The sequence below is a fragment of the Ursus arctos genome, unplaced genomic scaffold (genome assembly GCF_023065955.2).
Source record: "Ursus arctos isolate Adak ecotype North America unplaced genomic scaffold, UrsArc2.0 scaffold_5, whole genome shotgun sequence".
In the NCBI taxonomy this organism is placed as follows: domain Eukaryota; kingdom Metazoa; phylum Chordata; class Mammalia; order Carnivora; family Ursidae; genus Ursus; species Ursus arctos.
Window position 1 is genome coordinate 77831505 of NW_026623067.1, and position 17642 is coordinate 77849146.

The 17642-nt window shown below is 34.5% G+C and overlaps 1 long non-coding RNA gene across 1 annotated transcript in view; it reads left to right on the forward strand.

The window, feature by feature from the left end:
* Nucleotides 1–4021: 4021 nt before the first annotated feature.
* Nucleotides 4022–17642, forward strand: part of LOC130542806 (uncharacterized) — a 119089-nt gene continuing 105468 nt past the window's right edge. The window contains exon 1 of the long non-coding RNA XR_008957650.1: nucleotides 4022–4185. This is a non-coding gene — a long non-coding RNA (uncharacterized LOC130542806). The remainder of the gene's footprint in view (nucleotides 4186–17642) is intronic.

Consider the following 17642-nt stretch of genomic DNA (forward strand, 5'->3'; position numbering starts at 1 on the left):
CTTCTTCATCATTCTCTTTTCAATTTCTTGGAAAATCCTCATCTGTTTGTAGAGTTTCTTTCATATAAATACTCGTGATTTTGTACTTACGGTGTAGTTCAGTTTGTTTCTGTCCCCCGCTCCCAATCTTCTATTTCTACATGGTAGTTGGATCCTCCAGTTTGATTAGGTACAAATTGTGTCCCTTTGGCAAGATGACTGGTGGTGAGGTATTGTTTTGGTTTTGTTTTAAATTAAGAGGCACAAATCGATTGGTGGTCTTTCTGTGATAGTAGTGGCCATTGATACTCAATGCCTAGACCTAGTATTTTATTGTGGTTGAAAAATGCTGACAGTCCAATTTTATCATTTCTTTTAAACTGAATATTTGGAACACCTTAATATGAAGCTAAACAGCTTCATCTATTTGGTTACCCAATAGTATAATTTGTTAAAAAAAGGCAGGATAATGTGGGTTTTTTTTTTTTTTTGGTTCCATCTATTTACCAGTATTTAAGATAGTGATTTTAAAGTGGTAAATTAGTTTCCTATCATCTTTGAAAGTGATAATTATCTTATTAGGAGTGTCACTATGAATTTTAATAACTCTTACTAGTTTCATTCTTATCATTACGGAAACTCAAGTTTTGCGTGATGGGAGTCTGTTTAAATTGGTTGTTGAGTTCTTTGAACGTGTTTTTGACCATTTCCTTGCTGTACGATTGAACAAGATATTCCACGATTATCTCAGACTCTTCCTGCTCCCGACCTGGAAAATTTTTAATTCAAGGCTGTAATATGGGCACTAGGAATGCTCATTACTGCTGGGTTGGTCATTGTTCAATGCCTTTTTAGTGAAGAGAGGTATCTAGTTTTCTATTTAAAGATAAAATAATTGAGAAGGTTAATATCAAATACTGTCAATTTAAATTCAGGACTATAGTGTTTGTACTTGAATTTTCTGTTGCTTCTGTATTTTCTTCTTTCCACAGTGAGAATACTGGTTTTTGAGGACAAGAAGAAAGATAGAATATCTCTAAATAACCCATTTGCTTTATCCCCTATTATACATAAAACAGATTCAGAATAATAATAATACAACTACTATCAATTTTATTTTTGCACTTATTCTCCCCATATCCTTCCCTCCTTATAAAAATAGTTGTACCATATCTTCATTGTTAGAGCACACAGTCATTCTTATTATAGTCCCTTCCTTTTAATCCCCATTTACTGTTAGTATCTACAGTTGACCATGAGAATTTATTTTGAAAGCTATTTACTTATTTTGGCTGACAATTTCATTCTGTAATAGTCCTCAGAAAAAGTTCATGGGAATAATAGTATGTGAGTCTTTACCTGTTGGTAAGATTTTTTTTTTCCTGTGCCCTTTGTAAATGAAATTGAATTTTTCTAGTTATAAAATCTGACCTATATTCTCCTTCCTTGTTTTTCTTAAATATGTTACCCTCTTTTTTTAGGGCATAGAAACATAGATGTTGAAAGATGATGATTATTTTTCTTTTCCTTATAAATTACTTGGTCTTTTTGTCTAGATTGTCTACAGAGTTTTTCTTGTGTTTAAAGTTGAACAGTTTTACTAGAAAACATTATGGTGTTGATTTTGTTGGTCAGTTATTTGATACACTTATTCAATATGTAATTTTAAATCATTTATACTTTCAGGAATGTTTCCTTGAATTAAAATTTTTAGTATTTTTTCTTGTTTTACTTTAGTTTTGCTCTTCAGAAAGTCTTATTTGTATATTGCATACTTTTTGTCTATCTTCAATATTTGACATATGTATCATATCCTTTAACTCTTTTACCTCTTTTATTGAAAAATTTTCTTCCTTTTTAGCTTTTCTTTATCTTGAGATATTATGTGTGTTTGTTTTTGTCTTTCTAATTTAATCTGTTCCTTAAATTATTCCTTTGAATCTGTATTCTGAATTCTGTCAACTTACTTTTCTTTCTAAATGTGTTTCTTTCTAAATGTAATTTATGGTTTTTTTCTGTCTTGGATCATTTACTTGATAATTTTAGCTTATTTTGAAATAGAGTTTTAATTGTTTTGTGGGCTTTTCTTAAATGCTCTTGTTGTCCGTAAGGCAGTTATTTAATCTTTGTCCTTTTAATTACTTTTTACAGGATTTGACCATGATCTTTTTCTGTCAATCATATTTATGCATAATTGATTTCCATGAACTTTAAGAAGAAAATATATGTAGTTCAATATAGTTTTTAAAATTTTACTGAGTCTCCAGCACTTGCTGTGTTTGGGCATGTTTTAAAATATGGTGGTTTGCTTTCTGACATTTCCTGGCTGTTTGCCTATTCTACTTTTATGTCTCCAGTGGTCTTATCCACTTAATTTCTGAATCTACTCCCAATTGTTTTCCTTCACGATCCTGTTTGGAAGAGAACTCTTGGTTGATTAGTGGTGAGAGTTCAGAAGTGCTCATACTGCTTGAGTCATTTTTAGACTGAGCTTTGGCTCTGTGTTCATCTGTTATTGGTTTAGACCTAATCACCCCCATGGTCAGCTGTTCTCCCATTAGCCACTGAGCTTTCCAGCAAATACAATCTGGTGGACATGAAGGTGTCTTCCTGTTCTCAGGTCATTTCCAGGCTCTTTGATTTGACTTTTTTTCCCCTCCCCGTAGGTCTTGTGGTTCTTAGTAGTTGGTTACTTGCTTCTATTTTGGAGGTAGAGATACTTTATTACCAAGGATAAATTCATCCATGAGTTTTTGGTTTTGATTTCTTGTTACCTATTTTTATTATATCTTTCAGGGGTTATTCAGAGATTAAAAAAAACTATGCTGCTATCTCCAAAATAGCTTTGGGTTAACATATTTAGACATTCCTGAGTCTTGAAATGACTTGATATTTTTCCAAGTGCATGTGGTGAAAAATTCCCATTATACAATTTACAATTTTCAAGGGCTTCTGGGTGCTGGGTGCTGATTTCAGTAGGTTAGTGTACCCAGGGCTATTAGCTAAGAGAGATGTTGGTCATAGCAGAAAATGGGGAAGAGAGCTCAGAGCATCCCCATAGGGTCAGTTCTGCCTTTCAGGGTTACTATTTGGAATTGAGTGTGTGGACCATGCTTAAGTGCATTAAGGGAAACCCTTTTGCTCTGAGTATTCTAAGAACTATGAGGACTATACTTAGTTTTGGTGTTTTCTTCTTATATATTCCCTATGAAAACACATGCTATTCTTAAGCTATGGTTCAACCAGAAATGGAAACACCTTCTGTATGATTTGTTCAGATATAAACGTAGAGCATCTATAATAATCTCTTGGATTTCTAAAGTACTTACAGCTTTACAGACTGCTTTAGCATCTATGTTCCTAAGGGAACCTCATTAACATAGCTGTGAAGAAGTTGATACCAGTGCTATATGTATTTTCATTCTTTTATAGCTGAAGAAACTAATCCTCAGACCAAGTGACTTGTCCAATGTCACACATCTGGCGTGTTTCAGAAATACAACTAGAGCTAATATTTCCTGATTTTCAAACCAGCAGTTTTTCCACGTGGAGTTTTGGGGCCTCTACCATTGTAACAGAAACATATTTGCCACATGGTATCTGAGTGCATTTGCCATAAAAGCCATTTTATCCATTTATTCTGTATGCTTAGTAAATACCCAAACCATGCAACAGCAAAGGGATTAAATTTGCCAATATAATTTCACACCTCACCTGATTTTTTTTTTTTTCTCAAGTTAAAGCCATTCCCTCAACCATTTGTTGAAAGTCTTAGTATTGAGTTTAACCCTGGAAGTAATAAAAGGCAATGCTATGAAAACAATGATAAAAATGCAGTCATCTAAGCTCTTTATTTCCTTACCGCCATGGCTAAGGCTGAAGTGATTGCTTGGAGCTTGTGTTTGTTCAAGTGTATTTTAATTTTTATGGGGCTAAGAGACCTCCGCTTGGATTTCTGTTCTTGGTGGATTTGTTTAGAAGGAGGACCTCATGTGAATAAATGATGTTGATTGCTATGTTTGAAAATTTGACTTGACATATCTGTGAAGAACTCATTGAATAATCAGATTCTTGTCCTTATAAAGGGATATTTCTTTGCCTCACAGATTGGTTTTATTGCCAGATCTTACTGGTTCATGGATTCAGTGTCAGAGCGGATAATGTTCCTAGACATCATTGACTCAAACTCCCACTGTCTGCTCACAGGTGAGGTGATGGAGCTCCAGAGTGCATGGCTTTCTCACATATCTTACCACTATCTCTGTTGCAAGCTTTCTCCACTCTCCTTTCCTTAAAATACACGAAGCCTAAAGAGACCTAAGGCCGATCAGACGTGGCCCTGCTTACCTGCATTTCCTTCCACTTTCATTTTTACCACTACCATCTCCAAAGCCAAAGCTCTAGTCAGGCAAAAATGCTTTGAAATCCAAGCAAATACCATGTTTTTATATCCTAGGATCTTGGCATGTTCTGTTTCCTCAGCCTCAAAAACCATCCTTCATTGCTTTTTACCTAATTCTTATGTGAGCTTTAGTGATGACCGCCACTGCACTTCCCGAAGAAGTTGTACTTGGGTATCCCAAGTCCAGTTTTGGTGACTCTCCCAACTGCTGCTGCTATGGGACCTAAACATATCACATCATAGCACCAAGCAGGTGATGTTGATGTAATTATTTTTTATTTGTCAGTATTCCCTACTGTACTGAAAGCTCCAAGAAATGAAGAACCTTGTCTGTTGTATTTACTGTTCAGTTTGCTAGTACCTATCTAGCATAATGTGTAGTATGAAAAGGGGGTTCCATTAAATGATTATTAAATGACTGAGTTCTTGTTCATATTATTATTACCTTATACCTGTATGTATGTGTACATACAAACATGCATGCACACATTACAAATCTTTAATCATTTTCTATGACTCTTTATGCATAATATCTTCAATTTCTGAATCAAAATTTCTATTATTCAAGATGGAATACTAATGGACCCCTCTCTACTTCACCATCCTAAATCTTCAATAAGCATTGTTACTTGACAAGTCATTTATTAGGTTATTGTAACTATGGCCGTTACGTACTTTTTTGAAAGAATTTTAATGTCCAAAGGCATAGAGATTTCAAATATCAGCATAAACAATATATAAATTATTCTAAAAATGTTTGCCCCACATTTCCTCTCAAGTACGTCTAATTCTCAGGAGTTAGTTTCATTCAAGAGGACAGCAAGGATCTGAGGTGGGTTGCTATGGTGAAAGCTGTTGGTTATAGAAAGGTCAAGCACCACAATATTACTAGAGTAACACATACTAACATATTTTTTGAGGGAGAGTATACTCTGAATTAGCAATTTATAAAATTAATACAGAACTTAAGGTCCTATGAATGTCTGCCCTTCATCATTCTGATCTTAGAATCCTTAAAGCACTTAGCTTAAGGGCTTGTGAAAGACAGGAGATCAATAGCAATATTGAGAATTTTGTTCATATTTCTCTGTCCAGATAACTTTTCTTGATCCTCTGTAGTTTAAACTTACTGTTATAACTCATTTTTGTCACCAGAATTCTATTTCATTTGCTTTAATACTTTTTTCTGAAAGCAAAGTTGAAACAGAAATACTTACATTAAGGCATCCTCCTTCACATTACCAGGACTGGATATAACTTACAGCTATTTCTGAGAACCAGACAGTGGCCTCCTTAAATTAATTGCATTTTGAGAAAATGGAACAGATTATTGACTATATTATTTTAACATATAAAGTACTCTAACAATGTGCTTTATGTCTTCATGGAGAGCTTTATTTAATGTTCTGTTTCATTTACATTTTTTGATAAATATTTTATTACTAGATATAATGGAATATGTACATGAATACACTAAACATTTTTTAATGATTAATTTTTATTTTGTTGCTGTTTTATGTTTATAAGCTAACAGACATTAAAATGTTTGTGTAAATTTTATCTTTATTTTATGTATATGTGATGTTTATGGAAATATAAAACAGATGTTAATGTTTCTTTGTATCTTCATACTAGTAAATTAAGTTAGTGATTTTTTTTTTTTTTTTGGCCTGGCCTTTTTTTCTCTAGTTTTGCCAGTTGTTGACTGGTAATTAGTTTTGTTACTTATGAAATATTGTATATTGTTTAAATATGACCAAAATTTTTCAGAAGTAAGTCCAAGTATCTGGTTGTACAGGAGTGGGTGCTATAAATTGGAAGTATATGAATTAGTTTAGGCAAATAACATAATAAATTCAAGTGGATTTTAAAAATTTGGGGATGGAATGGTTTATCCATTAATTTGTTACAACATTTGCTATATTGTACCACATTGGTTTTCTGTTAGTAAGTTACTTGGAAGGAGGGATCCCATCTCATTCGTTTTTCTATCACTGAATTTTTTTTCTTTTACACATTAAATGCTCAAGAAATAGTTGAAAATGGGTGGCATTAAGTTGGATGAGTTATGAATTACTTATTTGTTACGATATTTTTTATAGAAGAACAGAGTTAACTGTTGTTTTTATAATTTTTCTTGGGAATTTTTTACATGGTGCGATGTTGAGTGTCTTTTTGCTCTGCTAGATGTACTTTCACCCTTCATCTTACTCACTGCTCTAGAAGGTTGATCTGAAGGGAACATATCAACAAGGTTTTTAGCTTTCTGACTTTTAGCTGGATTTCATTCATGGGGTGGCAGGAGACCAAAGTGAGGGCTAAGAGTGAGGTTGGGGTATTTATTCCCTTGACTTCTTCTTGGAGGTCCCTTAATGCTTGCTGTGTCATGCATCTGGAGGTTACTGCTTTTCTCCAAATGTGTTCCAAATTTGGAACAATTGGAGAACATTGTCCAAATGTTCTATGTGACTCTCCTACCTGGTCCCGGAAACCTCTCTCCCTTCTAGTCATCCATTTAGGCCCAGAGGTGGTTAACAACTTGGCTGCTGGTGGCTCTCGGTTTATCCCCAGTTCCCTTAGTAAAAAGTCCTTTTGTAAATAAACTCTCCTTGAGTTATACTAATTTGACGGTGCCATCTTGTTGCCATTACAACTTTGAATGATAGACGCATCTCACTGGAATTTTGTTTTAAAGTTGTATTCTCTTGTTAAATGCTCCATTAGCAGAATTTAATTTCCATAAGAGCAATCAGAATCTACAAATTTGGTATAACTGAAGGACTTATTGAAGACATAAAGGAAATTTATCAAGCCTTTGAAGAAAATGGCATCTTTAATCTGTGTACTCTATCATAAAGGGAATGGTAGACCATTTAAAATTAAAATATTAAATAAATAACTGAATACACAGTGTGCCAGGAGCTATAAATAGTTCTCTCCTATGATGGAGGTGTAGTAGGTCGGATGATTTTTCAGAAAGTGTGGGCTGAGATGACTCTACTGTACCAGTAATACAACTAACATAAGGGAAGCAAGCCTGCCATTGCTGTTGACCTAAACTGCTTGTCTAGAATGAACATCATCAGGAATAAATGTATTTGTTCACCTGCCTGGCTATTGTATCTGTCTCTCAAATGATTTCCCAATTCAGACAGGGGAATAAGGGAGGTCATGTATTTACCATCCAAACCTCTACAGCTGACAAGTGAGAAAGAGTATTCTAGGCACAGGTATGAAATGGCTTGGCATATATGGGTCTTTTGCCAGATTTTGACCTGTCCATTCCTTAGCATGACTACAGGTTGAGGGTCTGACTGAGATGAAATTTGTATTTTTAGTCTCTCTTGTATTTTGTAGTAGGTATTTTATAAACTCAACCTGTAAGGAGTCACTGGTAGGAGCTTTTAGGAGAAGATAATATTAGAACAGAAATTTATGAAAAATAAGTGGGAGATAGTATTAAATGTGGCAGAGGGGTCGAATAAGAAGGTGAGTCAATGAGTTTGTTGGTACTGACAGTAGGAAGATATTTGTTGTATTCTTAAACAGGGTTTTAGGGATAGAAGCCTAATTATGATAGTTTGAACAATAAAGAAGAGACACAAAAGAGCAGATGGAGGGTAGATTTTTCAGGAGACTTACAAGTGAAGGAAAGGAGAGAAAAAAATTAAGGAGTTACAATGACACACAGTAACAAGGGATTTTTTGTTTGTTTTTTAAGGAATGAAGAGATTTGGAAATAATTCTAATTTATTAAGAAAGCCAGTAGCAATCTTGAAAAGATTAGGAAAGGAAAAAAGGAAGAACAAAATATCAGATCAGCTGAGGAAGGCTGAGTCTTGGGCTGGGAAGACCACCTTTTAGCCTGTGGTCTGGAGAGAAGATGCAGATGGGGAGGATACATGTCTGCGTCCATTATTCAGTAATCATTAACACCCCCCCCCCCCGCACTGCTCACCAACTGAAAACATGACATGCTTTTAAATGTTGGGAGGGAATTTGAATCCCTGCTCAAAGAATATATACTAAGTAGTATTCCTCACAATTGAAATCCATGTTGTAAATCTGTACTTGCTCGCTGACCAGGATTTTAAAAATGACTTTTTTTTTTTTTCCTGGATGTTTTCTTCCTCCCTTATCATAATGCTTTTGGATTGTGGCTCTGAAAGAGAACATGAAAAGGAAGGCAAACAAGGGGAGAGGGATCATCATTGCGTGAACTTTGAACTTCTTTCCAGTGGCTTCCACAGTGGAGAACTATTGATTTAGAGCCTTCCAAAATTAAGAATTTCTTTGTTCTCTAGTGTAGGTCTAATTTTGTTGTATTCCCAATCCAAAGCAATGTTAAGCACCATTTGGATATTGTGCATGACGTTTTCAACTCTGTCAAAGTGAAATTCCTTGCAAGGCTCTTGCATGGTTCATTTGATTTTATACGTAGATAAAAGGTTTTCCTATGGCCCACTGCAAAGCCTTGAGGCAAATGCTTTTGGGGGTACCATGTTAGAACCACTTTTTTAGAATTTCTGAATCGGTAGAGCTGTGGTGACATCATGAAGCTCAATGAGTCTGGTTTCATGTGACATGAAATCATTATCTTCTTGCCTCAGTTGGAGCCTAAGTGGCAGGGTATTATTATCTCATGGAAACATAGAAAGCAAGTTGTTACAATCTCCCAGCAATGAGACTCTGATCAAAGGATTTTTTTTAGGGGTTTCATTTTCTCTTAACTGTGTATATTTTACTTTGAGGAAAGGGACACACATGGTTATGCAGCTTAAGCTCAATGGAAAATAGTTGCAGACTGTGAATTCCATCTGCTTCCCAGAAGGGTTACCTAGTGATACTGAAGAGGCCCAAGCACTTTCATATCACCTGATTTTTAGATGTGTTCATGGACCTTTCCCGAACAATTCTTCTTGCTGCCTCCACTTAGCATACCATATCTTGGTCACAGACTTTCAGCTGGCCCATATGTATGTCATATACATAGACGTATAATAAGAAAAAACTATCCATGCCAGCTAGCATGAGTCCAAGAGGAGGGGCTCGCTGTCTAACTGGTCTCCTTTCCTGAACAGTTACTGCTTTGTCATTTTTCTTTACTATCGTGCTTTGTTTCTGTTGAAGAAGTTTTTTGGCCAATGTACTGGTGACTTATTCTAGCACTAGGTCTGTTTCTTCATCTGAAAATCAGTGTGGCTGAGTCCCCTATTTTGCCAAACTTTCTTTCCTCTGACTGCCTTTTTTCTTCGGTAATCTCCATCCAAGCTTCCAGCATCCAAAAGGCAAATTAAGTGGCAGATAAATTACACCTGATGCATTTCTTTTTATATGGCTCTTTATTTAGTCATGTTATTGCATGATTGCTACTATGTATAGGCTTCACAATCTTAAGAATGTTAGTGTCTTGATTTATGATCGTCTGAAAAGATCAGATTATAAGTAAAATTCTAGAGAATTTTAATTTTTTGCTTCTCTTCAGTGACTGGAAGTATGTGATTATACCATATTTAAGCCATTAAGACTTTCTTTAAAAAACCTGGCACTTATGAGGACCATATTTAAAATGGGTTGAAAATATATAAAATCCATAAAATTAAATCTTATAGTAATGTATTTTCTTGAATTTTGAAAACCTAAGAGCTTATTATATGCCAGATATTTTACTTAGGGTTGCCAAATGAAGATATTCAAATATCAAATAAAATATTGATAGTATACTATTAATTTAGAAAACAGCATCTGCTATTTCCTGGCTGACTAATCTTTTTTTAAAGGAAGAATACCAAACAAGATAAAGCCATGCTTCATTACTTCTACACACAGAAGTGCAAACTCATATACATCTGAGCTCTCTTAAAGCCTTACAAAAAAGCTAAATATTTTCTGTGTTTAGGTAGTGCTCTGCTGTCAGTCACAGACTTACTCTCTGGAGAGTGTTTTTCTCCACCTCCTACAGATGTTCTTTTCTTGTATGTAAACCTTAAGTGCAAGCTTCAGATGGTCCTGATAAATATATTTTTACTGTTTTAGAAAGCAATGTTGTACAGATTCAAGATGCATTTGAGTCCATCAGAGAATCAACAGCTCAAAGTTACCAAATTACTTGTTTAATCTGAAATGCCGCAAGATGAAAAATCACCTTCCTAGTTCCTCTGATTCTATGAACATGAAGTAGCCATCGGAAGAGGAAAGCTAGTTGTCTTCACTTAAACTGTTGTTTCAGGAATAGATAAATTTGTGTTTCTGCTAGAAGTCAATTTGCAAAGTGATCTCTGTAGTCAGAAATCAGTTACAGAAATTCTGCCTTATTCTTTCTCTTTAGTTAAAAGAAAAAATACTTAATGATTTCAAATGGCAGCATACCAAGGGCCCATGAATAATATGACGATACACACATCTTCTTAAACAGAGCTTACTTTAGCAGTAACTTCTAAAATTCTATTAACTTCTAAAATTTCTGTTCTTTGCCATTTTATTCATTATGATGTTAGACTACTCTTTGCTAATTACACATGTCTATCCCTGGTTGCCATATCATGCTTCCTGAATCTTGAAATGATTCAAAGGGGTAAAAAATTCTGCAAAAGCATTTCCAGCTCCATGATTTTGGGTTTGTGAATTCCATATTGAAAGATTCTAAAAACAGAAAGCATTTAGCATTCCCTCACTTGCTGTCAAAATGGCTAACTTGCATAGCTTAAACATTATTTTTACCCTTATTTATTGCAGGGAATGGAAATGTCTTCTCATCAAAAAGCACTTTTCATTGTTATTCCATTAACCTTTCAACAGTTATTTTAGTTATAGTTGTTCACAAACATTGAATTTTTTTTTGTCAGTTTTGTTTCAGCATAATATAAGTCTTATGCTTTCCGAAAGACTTATTGCTTCGAGATTAGTTTTATAATTCACTATTATGGTGGTTTTGGCAGTTACAGGTTCTAAACAAAGATGATAATTGGACAGTTTACCTTTTTTTTAAGTTTATGTTTAAGTAAATATTTAGACCATGCCTTTGAGAATAAAGCAAAATTTAAGTGACAATACTAACACAAAACTGATGTTGTGGGATGTTTTTTGGTTTAGTTTGTTTATTTCCTTGTTTTTATAGCTATAAAATACACTAGTGCTCCCAACACTGGATGTAGACCTGAATATGGCTGTATAGATCTAATGGACAGTATACCCACATAAACAGCATTTTCCCTGCATTTCTATTAAGTAGTCTCTCAGTTGATTTTCTAGCATGAGAGAACTGGAAAAGACAAATCCTTGCAAGTTACATTAGTCCACAGATTTGCAAATACTGGAAATAATACCTATTTCCATTCTTACATCTCCCACAAGAACAGTCACATCAGTGTGGAAAAGTAGTATGTTGGGATGGGTCAGTGGCCACCTGGGGAAAAAAAATGGTCCCATACCTTACATCAGAATAAATTATAAAGGGATCAAATATTTACATTAAAATATGACACCATAAAAATACTGAAGAAACCATGGAGTAAGTATATTTGGTCTAGGAAAAACTTCTGTAAAAATACAAAATTCAGAAAACAAAATTAAAATACTGATAAATTCTATCATATACAAATAAAAATTTTTGTCTGGCAGAAACTGCAAATTCAAAATACACACAACAAAAATAAGAAATCATTTGCAAGTTATACCAGCAGAAAGAGTATTAATTTCTTTAACATCATCAACTCAGCAGAAATAAAAATAAGAAAACAACCACTCGACAGCAAAATGGGCAAAGGGTATGCATTGATAGTTCATAGAAAAAAAATTTCTTTAAAAATCTGAAAAAAAAATTATTCAACTTAATTCCTAATAAAGATAAAGTCCATCTAAGACTAAATTAACCTATGTTCATGTATAAAATAGGCAAACTCATGGAAGTTTGATAACAAAATATGTTGTTAAGGGCATGTGAAGAACCAAACATTTTCAATTACTGGCATGATAATATAAGACTGTGTGACTCCCATAGAGGGAAGTTTGGCATTATCAAAATTACTAGTGCTTATATGCTTGAACTTAGTTATTCAGTGTCTGAAAAATTATCTTATAGACATACTCATATATACATGGTATGAAATTAGACAAGTTTATTCATTGGGATAATGAAAGACTATAAACAACGTAATTGTTCATAAGTTACGGACTGCTTTAAGTTCTGGTATTGCCATAGTGTATGGAATACTGTGCATCTCTGTAGTATATAAACACTATGATAATGAAAATGTGTGTTTATGTATAGCGTGTGTAAATATGTATAAGATCTCTGGAAGAATATCCCCAGATGAAATCTTAAATATGTAGTTGCTTCTGAGAATGGGAGCTGAGTAGACTGGAGGTCAGAAGAAGTATCCCATTCTACACCTTAAAAATTGTGAATTTTAAGTACTTCTACTTCAAAGATTAAACCTACACACAAAACCACACCCCACATGCACACTGCCAGAAAAAAGAAAAACTCAGTGCATTAATTTCTCAAAACTCTTATGTATGATTCTAGTTCTTTGTAACAGATGAGCCTTGAGTTTAAGATAACTATGAAGTTGCCAAAATCCTGTGAAGATAGTTAATCCTTCATCAAAAAGAAACATAGAGAATATACCGGAGAAAATCTTTATACATTTTTATATATGCTGCAACACTTGTAGTAAGTACTATTGCACTCACTTAAGACAAAGTTGTAAGCTAGACTTTGCTAACTGAAACGAAGCTAGGAGGATTTAAGAAAAGGTGAGGAATAAGGAGCTAGATAATATGGTCTCAGATGGCATTTGGAGAAGGGTTCTATGTTCGAGTGTATCTCAGACCCCAGATGAGTGAGACATAATAGGCTTTGCAAAATAAAAAATCCACTGCTGGCTTTGTGTTTGATTAACCATCCTATCTTGGGTATTTTGTATCACCTTTTGGACCTCAGTGAAAGAAGGGATCACAGGAGATGATCTTGAAGATCTTCTCAAAAATCTGATATTTTTACTCTGATAGGAAGTAGGTTTATCACTGTACACAATGTGTTAGGATTCAAGCAAGCATCTTGATATTATGATGAATTGGATAAGATACAGTAAACACCATAAAAATTAATAGCTTTATTTCAGTCATCTTACTGGTGTATATAATTAACTCTAATGATAGCCTAATGATAATAGATTTTTTTTTATGTTGAAATAGGACTTTTATGTTTAACATGTAAATGCTATATGTGACCTAGTGTTTAGCATGTACAGTTTTATAGGTTATAAAGGTCATAAATATTAGTTGTTTCAGTTTTCTGAGAGATGCTTATATTTTCCAGGATTTGCTAAAGAGCATATCAGAGAAGTGATGACACATTTAATGGGTTTTGAAGCATCTATAGAAGTATCCAAGAGTAGTTGTCCAGGAAGAATTAGGGCCAAGTATTGGGTGGGCATGGCCAGCAATGTTAAGAGGCATGAAAGTTGATCAAACATGTGGAGACCTGCAGTTAGTTGGGAATTTACGAAATATTAAGTACAATGAAGGAGTGGTAGGAAATGAAGCTAGAGAAGTTAGGGAAGGGAAGGTGTTAAAGAACATGTTGCTGCCTGTAAAGGGCTTGGGCTTGTTTTGGCAGTGATAAGTCATTTCATTTTTTAAAGTAAGTGAGTAATAAGCATTTTAGATGGATTTTCTGAGTGTTATAGTGTATGGGCTTGGAAAATGGGAGACGGCTAGACCAATAAGGAAACTTTGTGATAGTATGTAGGCAAAGAATGGTAAATGCATGAACTAAGATAAGATCAGACTCTTAAAACTGCATGTAGTGGGGTCTCGCTGTTTACTATGGTGTGAGCTTATTTTAACTAAATCTTGGGGATTAGAGGGAAGCCAATGACTTCTCAGAACAGCAGCATTTTCTTTCTTTCTTTCTCTCTTTCGGGCTCTGCCAAAGTGGAAACAGCATTCACAGGTTTTCTTTCCAGTTTTGTGATCTCCCTTCACACTTTTGTCAATGTGTTTGTCTATATTATTTGGTTATTCTTATTTTTTTGCTAATTACTTGATAGAAAAACATAACATTTCATATTATAGTCTCTAAAACTAGTTGTAGACAATATTCTCCCTAACATACATAGATGAAAAAAAGGATTGACATCAGGAGCAAGCTGAAGATGGAGTTGTTGATACTGGGGATTAGGATTAAGTTATAAATGCAGTCAGGCTTGATGAGCCCCCCCCCCCCCGGCTGACCCTAGACACCAGTATTGTTCTTCTTGCTTTCTCTTGCCTATCCTAAGTGACATACATGAATAAAGCTGCATCAAAAGAAGCAAAAGGAGTATGTGTGGTCCGAATGAAAAGGAGTCATTGTAAGCAGTATTTTGAATTCTTACTTACAACTTTATTTGGTAGGCTTTATTTTTTTCAGTAAAGTCCCCATTTAAATAAGACTCTATTAGCCCAACAAAAAGAATATCAAGCTATTTGCCTGGACCTCTAAGACCTATTGAACCATGTTGAAAATATACTCCCAATTAGAAGCTGGTTTTTTAGTTTGATTTCAGGTGCAATCAACATTCCTACAAGTGGAACCATAAAAATAGTTGAAACATTCAAAATTGTTACCATCAGTTCTACTTTAAGGTACATATTCATCACACTATTTTTTTTAAGGAAGTTATTGAGTGAGGTTATAAATTTGAACTTTACCTAAACTTTTTTTTGGCATCAAGGGCCAAAAAAAGTGTTTTGGAATCTTTTTTCTTTGTGTTCATTCCAGCTACTTGTGAAGGGTCACTGTGTTTCTGAGTCGAATATTTGCTTCTCAGCATTGATGGTTCCCTAAGTAAGAGAAAGAACAACAGTATTTGAACACCAGAGACAGTTTGGTTTCCTGTTTCCCACCCTCTCTCTCCATCTGTGCAATGATACTAAAACACACACACAGACACACACGCATGCGCATGTACATGTGATTAAAAATCTTTCTCTGTTGCTTACCCTTTGATGTTTTAGCTAGGAGCAAATGAATGACTCGGCAGCCTGGCCCTGTTGAATGAAGGTAGCTTTTTGCCCCTGGGGATCTCTAACTCACTTGGCACCATTAGAGCTGAACATGTGCTTATAATATCAAACATTATTTTCTTTAAATACCAAATATACCCTCATTTAAAAATTAAAGTTGTTGAACTTACAGGCTAAAAAACAGAATCCAATGAAATTACACTCTGCAAAAAATTATTTTGTCTTGACTGATTCAGGATTTGTTCTATGTCCATGTCAAACTTTGGATATCATTGTTTACGCTGTGACTTAGGCGGTTGAGGGGAGACAGCACTAGATCTTTGCATAGCCTATAAGAAAACCATTGCTGCTCCTTCTATCCTCTGTGGTTTGTATATCATTCATATGTTTGAGGTTGAAAGTAAGTAAAAACTGCAACTCAAAGTGGTTAAAAATAGGGACATTTTTTTTTCTTTCTCCATATAATGGAGAGTCCAGAAATTGGGAAAGCTCTACATTTGATGTGACTAGTAGTTAAAATAAGTCATTTCAAGTATCCAGATTAAGCTTTTTTCTTTATTCTGTCACCCTTGGGGTCAACTTCCTATTAGGATGGGTACTCCACCTTTTGGTTTGCAAGATGGCTACCAGTGGACATTGAGTCTAGATGCTTCCTCATTAGTGTCCAGTGAGAGAAAGAATAGCATCTCTTTCCCAAATGTTCTGGGAAACTCTGTTCATGCATGCCATTGGCCCAAATTGATTTAAGACTGCTCATCTTTGAGTCAGCAGAATGGATGCTGGTGAGTCCCATTGTTTGCTACAGTGGGAGAGTCTTAATGTAGGCAGAATAGCTGGAACATTTAAGTAGGAGTTCACCAAAGGTCTAGGAATAACAAGGGAAATAAATACAGCCAATTAGATATACTGATTGTATAATTGGCTTTAATTATCTTTAGCTTGAAGTGCCTGGCAAGATTCTTCCCTGAATATATCCCACTTGTTATTATATATAAGGATGTCTGTACCTTCTGAATGAAATTAAACGCATATCTTTTGAGGTTGGAATAAGTAATCTGAGCAGACAACAGCTTGAACTAGAAACTCTAGCTACCCCTCTTTATGTGGTAGTGGATTTCATTTTGTTAAGGGAGCCAGCAAGTATCCTTTCTAAGTCCAGGAATATCTAGACATGGTATACGTGGGTAACTATGTGTAACTCTGTGTGTGTGTGTGTGTGTGTGTGTGTGTGTGTGTATGTACACACAGAGAATTGAGGGAGAGGAAAATCATTGACATCCTGTAATTTGTCATTTGTCAAACTGACATTGAAATGTATATTTTGGGCATTACATGTTTTCATTTCATAACTCTGAAAAATATCAGGGTATATTAGAGTTATAATAACTATGGTGCCAAAGCATTTTATCATAATAAATAATGCATAGTAAATTGATTTATATATAATGTTTTTACACTGGGTAGAAATCTAAGATTGAATCAAAACTATGAAACACTGCATTTATTTTATTCAAATAAACATGGAATACTTTAGGTCCGATGAGAAGGAGTCCTACAAGAAAAAAATAAAAAACACATTTCAAATGACTCAATGGTAAAGCCATCTAAAAATTTCACAAAATAGCTGTAGCCCTTGGAGAACTTTAATGTAGGGATATACTTAAAATTAGGCTGTGATCTAGTCCCAATTGAACAATTACTATTATCCAAATAAAAATAAAACTTTTTATCAATAGTAATTGCTTTTAGACATATGAAAACATCTAGTCAAAAAATGAGCCAGTTTGATCATAGATCATTCACACACTCAAAACCTAAAGATATATTTATAAAAGCTTTATTTGACTCATTGAAAATACTCTCCCCCATCTTCACTGGTTTTAGTCCATTTGGCCCACTATAACAAAATACCATAAACTGGATGGTTTTATAAAAACAGAAATTTATTTCTCACAGTTCTGGAGGCTGGAAAGTCTAAGATTTAAGTGCCAACATATTCACTGTCTGGTAAAGACCTGCTTCCCGGTTCATGTAAGGCACTCTCTGGGATTCCTTTTATAAAGAGCATTACTCTCACTCGTGAGGACACAAACATTCAGATCTTAGCAGTATGTTACCTTTTTATAAAGTCCCCCAGAACTGATATAGGTGAGTAGTAGTATCAGAAAGAATTCAAGGAAACAAAAGCTTCTGGGGAGATGTGTATAGCATAAATGAAAGAACATCATTAATTACAAGTAAATTTTTC